This window comes from Ochlerotatus camptorhynchus, unplaced genomic scaffold (assembly GCF_037179485.1).
Source record: "Ochlerotatus camptorhynchus isolate MF236.1 unplaced genomic scaffold, CSIRO-AGI_Acam_v1.1 ptg000011l, whole genome shotgun sequence".
Taxonomy (NCBI): domain Eukaryota; kingdom Metazoa; phylum Arthropoda; class Insecta; order Diptera; family Culicidae; genus Ochlerotatus; species Ochlerotatus camptorhynchus.
In genome coordinates, this window is record NW_027040503.1 from 1,190,571 (window position 1) to 1,200,971 (window position 10,401).

At 38.3% G+C, this 10,401-nt stretch overlaps 1 protein-coding gene across 2 annotated transcripts in view; it reads right to left on the minus strand.

Moving 5' to 3' along the window:
- Window positions 1-8,453, minus strand: part of Osi17 (DUF1676 domain-containing protein Osi17) — a 136,110-nt gene extending 127,657 nt beyond the window's left edge. For both annotated transcript variants that reach the window (XM_065220999.1, XM_065220994.1), the window contains exon 1: window positions 8,305-8,453. The gene's annotated coding sequence lies outside the window, so the exon portion shown is untranslated. The remainder of the gene's footprint in view (window positions 1-8,304) is intronic.
- Window positions 8,454-10,401: the final 1,948 nt, after the last annotated feature.

The window sequence follows — 10,401 nt, forward strand, 5'->3', positions numbered from 1 at the left end:
GATGTTCCACACTTGGTGCAGCAAGTAGGCTTTTGTAACTTAATGTAAAAAAATGTAACTCGACTACCTTTAGTAGAAAACGAAACATACCTAATATTACTACAATTACTTTAGGAAACCAAAATATTAATCAGTGTGATAGAATTAGGGACTAAGTTGTCTCTTAGACTCTAAACTTATCTTATATTAATTGATCATTATAACACAATAGTGAATAAAGCCAACAATATGCTTGGCTTTACACCGATGCCAGTGGTAAGCGTGATTGCCTCTCACCCCAGCAGGCCTGGGTTCAATCCCAGTTGGCACCGCCGGGATGTTCTGAGGCATAATATCTCTGATCACGCCTTCCTTTGCAAGGGAAGTAAAGCCGTTGGTCCCCGGTTTATGAGTTGATAAGTCGATAGGTAGGGTTCAGGTGTGGAAGCTGCCTCCCTGGCGCGTCGGTGTAGCATTGGTGCTCAGCACGGAAAACAAGATCGACGAAAAACAAATCAAAGAAAAAAAGTAGAAGGGTCTGTGCCTTGGGGCACAAACGGAAGCTTGACGTAGGACCGCTAGTGGACGGAACAAATGTGAACATTTAGTTCTGTTAATTGATCAATCATCAAATATCTTAACTCTTTCCGTTTTTTATTTGTAAGCGTATCAAATTTGTAGTATTTATTTCAAAGAGAAAGTTGATGAAGAGAATCCAAGGGACTGTCAACTTGAGTATTTTCGATTCATCTACCCGACTTTAAAAGGTGTATTTTGAATTTTTTGTTATTTATGAATTTTTAAGTTTTGTGCATTTTGGTATTAAAGTGTATTCAATTATACACCCAAAGCGAATTATTCCCACTTCTCTCAAATTCTATATGGATTTTTAACACTTTCTACCAGCGTGTTCTGGAAAATGGTCGGACGATGATTAATCTCACCAATACATTCGGGCCTAAAATTGCACACCTTCTATAGAGACCAGGTTGAGCCTTGATAGCTAGCTGCTTGCGGGAACTGATGACCTTGACAAATGTCCAAATAATACTCTTAACAAATTTATGATGGTTCTGAAACGGACCATTTTGATGTGATGGTTGAGTAATGCTGAGCTGAGCACGACGAGCTACTGATTCCGATCCTAGCCTAGCGGTGGGACTTCTTCCTCCTTCTCTATGGTTGCTCATATGAGCTCTGCAGCTCGCTGCTTGCAGGCAGCCTTTTGTTGTTGTTATTGTTGAAAGCTGCTGCTGCTGCTGCTGCTACTTCTGCTGCTGCTGGATGGGACACCACCACTTACGGTGATTGAATGAGCACCGTTTAGTGGGACCGCATCGAATTCGATTTTTAAGTCTGTGTTCGGGAATGCGCTGTTTTCAGACATTCGGTGATAATTTGGATCACCATTGCAACAGTTGGACATTTGGTATTTTCAATAGTGACCTATTGAAAATTAACAAAGTGTTCATTTTAGCAGATTGGTAGATACCGTTTGGCTTGTTTAGAATTAAAATTTATCTGCTATTGGTCGAAACCTGACCTCTTTTCATAATACTGTGCATTTTGGTTTTTTGAAATTGCGTGGATTCTATAGATGCTGTGGAGATCTATATAGCCCTGATGTAGGGGAAATGTATGTAATGTCGGCCTAAGTGTCCCTAATTTGGGCCCATACATAAATTCAGCAATCGACTAAATTTTCAATAGCAACCAAAAATATCCATTAGTACCGTCCCAATGACGCGTTCATCTAGATACAATTGATAAATAGCAGATTTTTAGCGATAGGCCCAATCTTAGAGCCATTTCCCCTATGTGTTGGTAGAGGGAAAAATGTAAACTTTGCGGGAGACGATGTCATAACACTCGAAAGCAATTTTGTGAAATATGAAGTAAAACAAATCCTAGCTAGTTCTGCATGATGATTTTGTTTGATTTTATTTATTTGTAAAGTTGCCGGGAAATACCAGCTGGCGATTTGTTTTTTATGATAGCTCCTTACTTGAAAACAGGCAAAAACTCACAAACAGGCTGCTTTTTCATGGTATACAGTGTGATAATTCAATAATCAATAAATTATCTCAACATTTAGTGGCAAACCATTCATAAATTTTGGTAACATACAAAAAATTCTATAATCCACATTAAATTTCATATGTAAGCGCCGATTGAAACAATCTCGTCACTACGTCACTACAAGGGTGATTGATTAAACGAACGAAACGAATCGTGCGGAATGAAAGCCGAGGAAAAACTGATTGCACCAATATATTCAGGCCTACAATTCCACACCTTCTATAGACAGGTTGAGCCTTGATAGCTAGCTGCTTGCGGGAACTGATGACCTTGACCAATGTCCAAATAATACTCTTTGACAAATTTTTTGTGGCCCTGAAAAGGACCGTTTTGTAGTGATGGTTCAGTAATTCTGAGCTGGGTGTTCAACACGGATGAGGCTGTCGAGCTGTATGTCGTTTGGAGCGAGGGTGACACGCTTGGCATAGATGACCGACCCGCAGCGACTCACAATGAGCTACTGATTCCGATCCATAGCATAGCGGTGCAGCTTCTTCCTCCTTTGATGGTTGCTTATGTGGGCTCTGCAGCGAGCTTGCAGGCAGCCTTTCGTTGTTACTGGAGAACAATTTTCAACGCCACACGCCGAAAGCACTGCTACTGCTGCTACTAATTTCGACGACCGAACACCACCACACAGTGGTGTGGTCGTTGGGAGCGTGTGGTTCTGAATATGGCGATGAGTGTGCAAAATATTACGCAATTCCATCCTCCCTATTCGCACGTGGCCGAGGATCGGAGGTGAATGCCACTTCGACTTGTTTCGTCTACTTACTACTCTCTGACGACTGTGCTAGGGAAGCAGCATATGCATGTAGGTAATTGGTGGATTTGTTAGTTAATTCAACGCTTTTGGACAATGCTGGACATTTACCAGTTTTTCAATAGTTTCTTGTTGAAAATCAACATTCGTAAGCATTGTTATCAATGCGTAGCCATATTTCTGATCGATTGGTGATAAAATTATTGAAATTGTACCAGGGGCAGCTCAGTTATTAACGTTCAAAATCTTTCTTAATTTGTTACATGTTCCATTTTCGGTTTTCACAAAGTGTATAGAAATCAAAGACGTAGTCCTACGTCAAAAAATGCTTGGCTTTATAAACGATTCGCTTATGTCAGGTCAATACTAGAATATTGTAGCATAGTTTGGTCTCCTTTTTCAACCAGTACAAAAGAATTTTTTATTATATGCACTCGGCAAGTAAGGTTGGACTGTGTTTCCTTTATCACCTTATAAAGCTTATCAATATTCAAACATTAAAAGAGCGTCGTGAATTTGCAATGGTAACATTTATATACCATCACGTCATTTGCGACATCGACAATTATTTGCTACAAACTATAATCGTACGAACTATGCCAAATTTGGGCCAATTAACCAAATGATGTCTATGTACAATAAACATTGCGATTCTATTGACTTTACCATGTCCAAAACCAAATTAAAGCAATAATTCTGCTGCACGTGTCGATAGCTAGGAGAACTATGTATTTAAATTATTTATAAGCTTCCTACATATTTTATTAAGACAAAACTGAGTGAGTTTAAGATAATCAATGTAACAAAAACGGTCTACAAACAAGATTTACGACACATAAATAATAATTAATAGCTGTGGAAGTGCATCTAGAACACTAAGTTGAGAGCACGCGTGAAATGCGAATATGAAGTAGAAGAATAAGGAGGTATGAGTCCCATCCCAGTATCCTAATAAAATACCACTGCTATGAATGTATTCATGTAACCAACGATAACCTCATGTTGTAACGAACCAATTTTGATCATTAGAACTGCGTTTTATTAATAGATGTAGCTGCAAATTAACAGCTTAATCGTCATTTTCTAAATATGACAATTTTCCTAATAGGACTGATATTCGAGTACCGCCAGTAAACTTCTACAATGTATTATCTTTTTTATTTAATCAGTCTTACTTCAAATCAATTGCACAATCGAATGAATTGAAGCTTTGATAGAGTGCTTTGCTCATCCAGATTCAGAAAAAAAAAGATTGTCAAAATAAGTACCTACACTAGCGTTGCCAGATTGTTTTAAAGCTTATCGGTAGCAAACGTATTAAAAAATCGGTATTTATCGGTATTTAACTAGGTATTTGATTAATTTTATATTTTTGCCGTTTTTGAAAGCGATAATTTTAACGATGGTGATGACTGAGACTTGAGGGGAATTGCGATTTTTTAACGACATTCTCAGTCTTAAAACAGTCTTTAATTTTTTTAATTTAATTTTTTAAATTATCGTTGTTCTCATGTGGAGATCAAAATTGTGAGAAAGTAGTTTTTTCAATTAAATATCATTAAATGAAACCAAAATATAGAAAGTCAGCCACAACAGCGATTAAACTATTGACAATAACGACAAACAATATTTTCACTTGTAAACGGCCATAACCCATGGCCAAAATGTCGAGCAGATTACATCGTAGTCGTTGCAATGTTTTAAGACTGAGAAAGCCGTTAATCAAAGCAAAATTTTAGCTTTTGTGCAATGATCGGAAAATTCCGGAAGAAAACTCCGGGGAATGTTTGAATTAGTTTCTGAACGAAGCCGAAAAAATGTCCAGAGAAAGACGAAAGAAGCTCTCCTGGATGAAGTACGAGGAAAGTTCAAAGAAAAGTTGTAAAAACATAAGGAAAATTTCCGAGAAACGAATTGAGAAACTTGTGGTGAAAATTTAAATAAACTATCGGAAAAAAAATCGGATGTCACATCTACAGGAAGCCAGAAATGTTTCGGAATCCGGAAGTAAGTTTTCAGAAGTAGCCATTTCCAGGGAAAGCCAGAAGAAGCTCTGAAAAACCTTCCAATAGAAGTCGAACAAAAAAAATTAATTTCTGCGATAATTAATTGAACTTCCTGGATAAAACGAAAGAAACTTCCTGGAGACGCTGGCAGAAATTTTCTAAGGTAGATTGAAAGAAATATCTGAAGAAAATCGGAAGCCAGAGCGCTTACGGAACAGTCGAAAGAAACAAGGACATAATTCTGAAAGAAAGAGATTTTCTTGATATTCATAAAACATCCCTGAACACTCCGCAATTTTCCTGAAGTTTTCGGAACATTCCTGAAATGCACTTAGGAATATTCCATAATTGCTCGAAATTCCTTGAAAGTTCTTGTAATTTTCCTGAATTCGGAGGCTGTTTAGGAGTTCTCTGGTCATCTAGGAAGTGCTCGGAACTTCCCTGATTAAAATAACTACCGAAATATATCTAATCTTCTGGATTTTCTTGAAGATTACGAAATCTCTTAAGTGCTCTCACAATTTTCTTGAATTTATTGTAAAATCAGCATTGAAGTTCTCTGATCTTTCCGATTGTTTTTATTTTTAAAAGTTATCGAAACTACCATTAAAAAGCATAGAACTTTGCATAAAATGTTCTCCCAATGTTCTAATGTTCATGTAACTTCCCTTACGTTTCCTAAATTTGCATGAGCCCCTCAGGACATTGCTGAAGTTTTCGGAAATTTCCTGAGTTTCTGATTTATAATTTCAGCTATTTCATTAATTAATTGACCTGTCCTGATGTTCTCCGAGCTTCACTAAAGTTCATGAAAACCATTAAATTTCCCTGGACTTGTGAAGTTTCCAAAATATTTATGATGTTTCCTTAAGTTCACTGGAGTTCACTGGACTTTTTTTTAAATTCCCGGGTTATCTAAAGTTTCAGAACTTCTTAAATGTGCCTGCAGCTAGTGTGGATCGGCAAAAAAAATCTGATAGCATCCTTGAAGTTCCGGGAAAGTGTAAAAAACTGGCGGGAAAAGAGGCGAAGGCTGAAGAAGGTTCCAAGGTAAGATGGAAGTTCCAGGGAAATTTGGATGAAACTTCAGGAAGCTAATGTTTAAAAAATATTTCTTGATTCCCTAGGAATTACCGGAAATAGCCATCGACTATTTCTCGATTTATGGTAGCCAAAAACGGTAAGGAAATGCAAACTTTAGTCGAAAGCGTATCAAGCATAAGGAAAGATGCCTCGAAGACTGACATAAACTAGCGTCGATTTTGACATAACATTGTGTCATAAAAGACGCGAAATTCAGCGCAATCAAACATACTTTCGAACTTTTCACTCTCGGAGCACTTAACTTTACATAACATGTTTGTTGACGTCTCATCCTTTATGTCAAAGATGGATTCACGTGTCACGTAGATTAGGTATTTCTAAGTGTTTAGTTTTTAATAACTGCCTCCATACCTCAACTTTGGAATGGAAGAACTTTTGTGAGTGTATCGAATTTGATTCGTTTTTTCATCACTACGCCGGGGTCGTCCCTATTTTTTGTTGCTTAAATGTGATTGATTCCTGGTTGAAGGGGTCGACTATTATGTATCTATAAGCTTAATTATCATGACTAATTATTATAATCATAAGGGACGTCAGATAGCTTAGTCAGTAAAACACGGTTTTATCAAGCTGGATTCCGGGTCCTGTCAAGGAAATATTTTTGGGATTGGAAATATTCTTCACTTCCCGGGGCATAGTGCATCATTGTGCTTACCACACATTATTCAAATTCATGCATTGCACAATGGGGAAAAAAGGACGTAGAAATATTTGTGATTTTCTAGCATTTCCGAAACTCGCTTAAACAAAAATATGATTCATATCATTTCTGTACGTAAACAACTTGCGGAATCGAATGAAAATTATTTCATCCTGAGTTTTTGCTTGTTTATTCTCAAGGAATTTTTTTTAAAAAGGAAAACCAAAAAACCTAAACCTCCCCAGGATGAAACCATTTTTATTGGATTCCACAAGTTGTTAATCTACATAACGATATGAACTATATTTTTCAAACAGCGAATTTTAGTGTTATACAATTAAATGTTTTTTTTTTCGTCCAGTTTTCCCCATTGTGAATTGGTTGCTATACTAGGCTCTCAATTAATTACTGTGAAAGAGTTGAGAGCTGGCAAAACGCCCGCTACAGAAGCTTTAAAAGCCTAGAAGAAGACGAGAAAATTATGTGAAAATCGATCTCAGTGAGAAAGAATCCATGTTTTGGCATAAAATCAGCCGACAGAAATGCTAAGTTAATGGCATAAATTATATTTTTCTTTATCCAGGGACAGACCAGCAGACACCACTTCTTATAACGATGTGTACCTATTATGGTATATGGGATATGCCATATGCCCACAATAGGAAAATCAGCAATAATAGGATCACATTACCATGGCTGGCATGCCTACTCTAAAGCAGTTGTTTTAAATTTATTTTTTTAATATTCTCTGTAAACTCGTGTACCATTTGCCATAAAAGCTCACAATTATACAGTGAAGGCAACAAAAGATAAAAGCCAGTATTTCCTATCATTCTTGCTCATAAGTACGTAGGCAAAGAATCGTTAACAAGCTGTACGTTATTTTAATTGCTCAACTAGAGAGTTTATTGACGCAGAACATTAAGACTGCTATAAATAGATCAAGAAGTAACACTTAAGCAACGAGGTCAGCAGTACTGTAGAGTGTAATGAACTTCAAATGTTGAGTTATAGTTGTACTCAAGGTCAATTACAAAAGGCATCAAAACGAAATTAAAATTTTAATGTTCGATGAGAATCAGAACGCACATTTTATTATTGGAATGGGAATGTAGCAATAGAGTTACTTTATGATGCATTGTACTGTATGATGCTTTCATTGACACTGCCGAAATTGTTTGCCTTTCCCACAAAAGTAAGCTAATGATTCAAAATAATCTCACATCACACAGTACGACATGCAATGCTTTCTACCATTTGTAAATGCCAGATAATAGCCACCAGTTCCGTTTTGACATCATCATCCTGGATGACGACCAAAACAACCACAGACAGGTAGGCAGTCTTTCTCTTTGAACCTATCACGCAAGCCGACAATTAGGTGAATTACTATTACTAATCACCATTCATTCATTCATTCAGTCACTCACGCATTCACTTCGAAACATCGCAGCTGTCCCTAGTGACCGTTTCAAAAACAAATATCGGTCAACCAGCAGCTCCTCCAACCAACCAACCAACCAACCACATTCTACATCGGCATTCCACTTTGCCACCTCTCCAGACGAAAACGAAAGACAATAAAAAAAAAACCGCGCCACCAAAATCCGCTATGCCACCTGCCGATGCTCAACGCGCTCGCGCTTATCACCCCATCCCAAAAATAGAAAACACAGCTACTCGATAAATATTCATAAATCCCATATCAAAAGGGCGACCCCCATCGTATTCACCTTAGTGTCCAGTGTGTGAGCCCATGGGCGGCCGAGGGAGGTTCACTGCCCTTTCCTTCTTGTCCGGCAAGTCGAACTTCGATCTCAATCTGCGCTGATCTTCAACCGACGATGATCTTCAACGATGCACTTCAAAGTCACAAACACCAGGCACCACAAATTTCACAAACACTTATTATTCTTTTTTTTTTTTCCTTTTTCGGGGGAGCACCAACTTCCCAGCCGATCCGGACTGTCTCGTTCCTTACTGAAAGGCAGCCGATAGTTTGCTTCGTCCGTTTGTGGAATTGCACAAGAAAACCGGTCGCAGTGAGTCGTCCGTTCGGATTCGCCGTCGACGGGAAAGTAGTGAAAGTTTTTGCTCCGCACGGAACTCCGATCAAAAAGCACTCGCGCGCGCACGGTCACACTCTCACGTGTGCTGTGCTGTAGGAGATCGGCCTACCAAATGAGAAAGAGCACGGTTTTTGGCTTTGGAAATGCACTGCTACTACGTCCTACGTCGCGAGCTATTGCGGGCAGACTGAAACTGATTCGATTGGGGGTTGGCAGTTTTATCAATTTTTGGTACTCGGTGAGATGTGGCTGGATGAGAGCGAGAGCGAGGAGAAAAACAAGCATTGGAGCCGCGTGAGATGACAGTTAGTTGAGAGATAGATGATGTGATGGTGAGGAAAACTTTTGCGGTGAGATAACACTTCATGTGCACGGTTACGGTCATATGGGAATTTGGGGTTCGTGGTGGTTCGCCGCTAGCCGGGCGTTGAAGTCTTTGGAATATGTGTGTGCTAAAATGTCTACTATGCGAATTTGTTTTAGGCTAATTTTAACAGAATAGTTGTCGAACAATCAGCATACCGTAATTGGTTAACAGTAATCCCTTAATTTATGCGGTGGGTTATACCGTCTACTCACCGATGTTTCACGGCTGCACACTTAGAAATAACTACTTTTACATGTGCTGGAATCCGTCTTTGACATAAAGGATGAGACGTAAACAAACATGTCATGTAATATTAAAAGCTCCGAGACTGAAAAGTTCGTTGGTCGACGAAAAGTACGTTCGATTGAGCTGAATTTCACGTCTATTATGACACTATTTTATGTCAAAATTGACGCTCGTATATGCACTTAATTTTCTTCATTTCTTAGAATAATTTCGACATTAGATAAATGTCTACAGAATATAAACTCACCAGCCGACAAATAAAGGTTAATGAAATATTTTATTCTGGGAAATCCGGGTATAAAAATTTCGACGATCTGGACACCCCCCAAATCGCGATTAGAGCCATATTAACGGAGATAAATCGATTTAAAGGTTTGGGAAACCCACCAGCCGACAAATAAAGGTTAATGAAATATTTTATTCTGGGAAATCCGGGTATAAAAATTTCGACGATCTGGACACCCCCCAAATCGCGATTAGAGCCATATTAACGGAGATAAATCGATTTAAAGGTTTGGGAAACCCACCAGCCGACAAATAAAGGTTAATGAAATATTTTATTCTGGAAATCCGGGTATAAAAATTTCGACGATCTGGACACCCCCCAAATCGCGATTAGAGCCAAATTAACGGAGATAAATCGATTTAAAGGTTTGGGAAACCCACCAGCCGACAAATAAAGGTTAATGAAATATTTTATTCTGGGAAATCCGGGTATACAAATTTCGACGATCTGGACACCCCCCAAATCGCGATTAGAGCCATAGTAACGGAGATAAATCGATTTAAAGGTTTGGAAAACTCACCAACCGACAAATAAACGATAATGAAATATTTTAAACTGGGAAATCAGGGTATACAAATTTCGACGATCTGGACACCCCCCAAATCGCGATTAGAGCCATATTAACGGAGATAAATCGATTTAGAGGTTTGGGAAACTCACCAGCCGACAAATAAAGGTTAATGAAATATTTTATTCTGGGAAATCCGGGTATAAAAATTTCGACCATCTGGACGCCCCCCAAATCGCGATTAGAGCCATATTAACGGAGATAAATCTATTTAAAGGTTTGGGAAACTCACCAGCCGACAAATAAAGGTTAATGAAATATTTTATTCTGGGAAATCCGGGTATAAAAATTTCG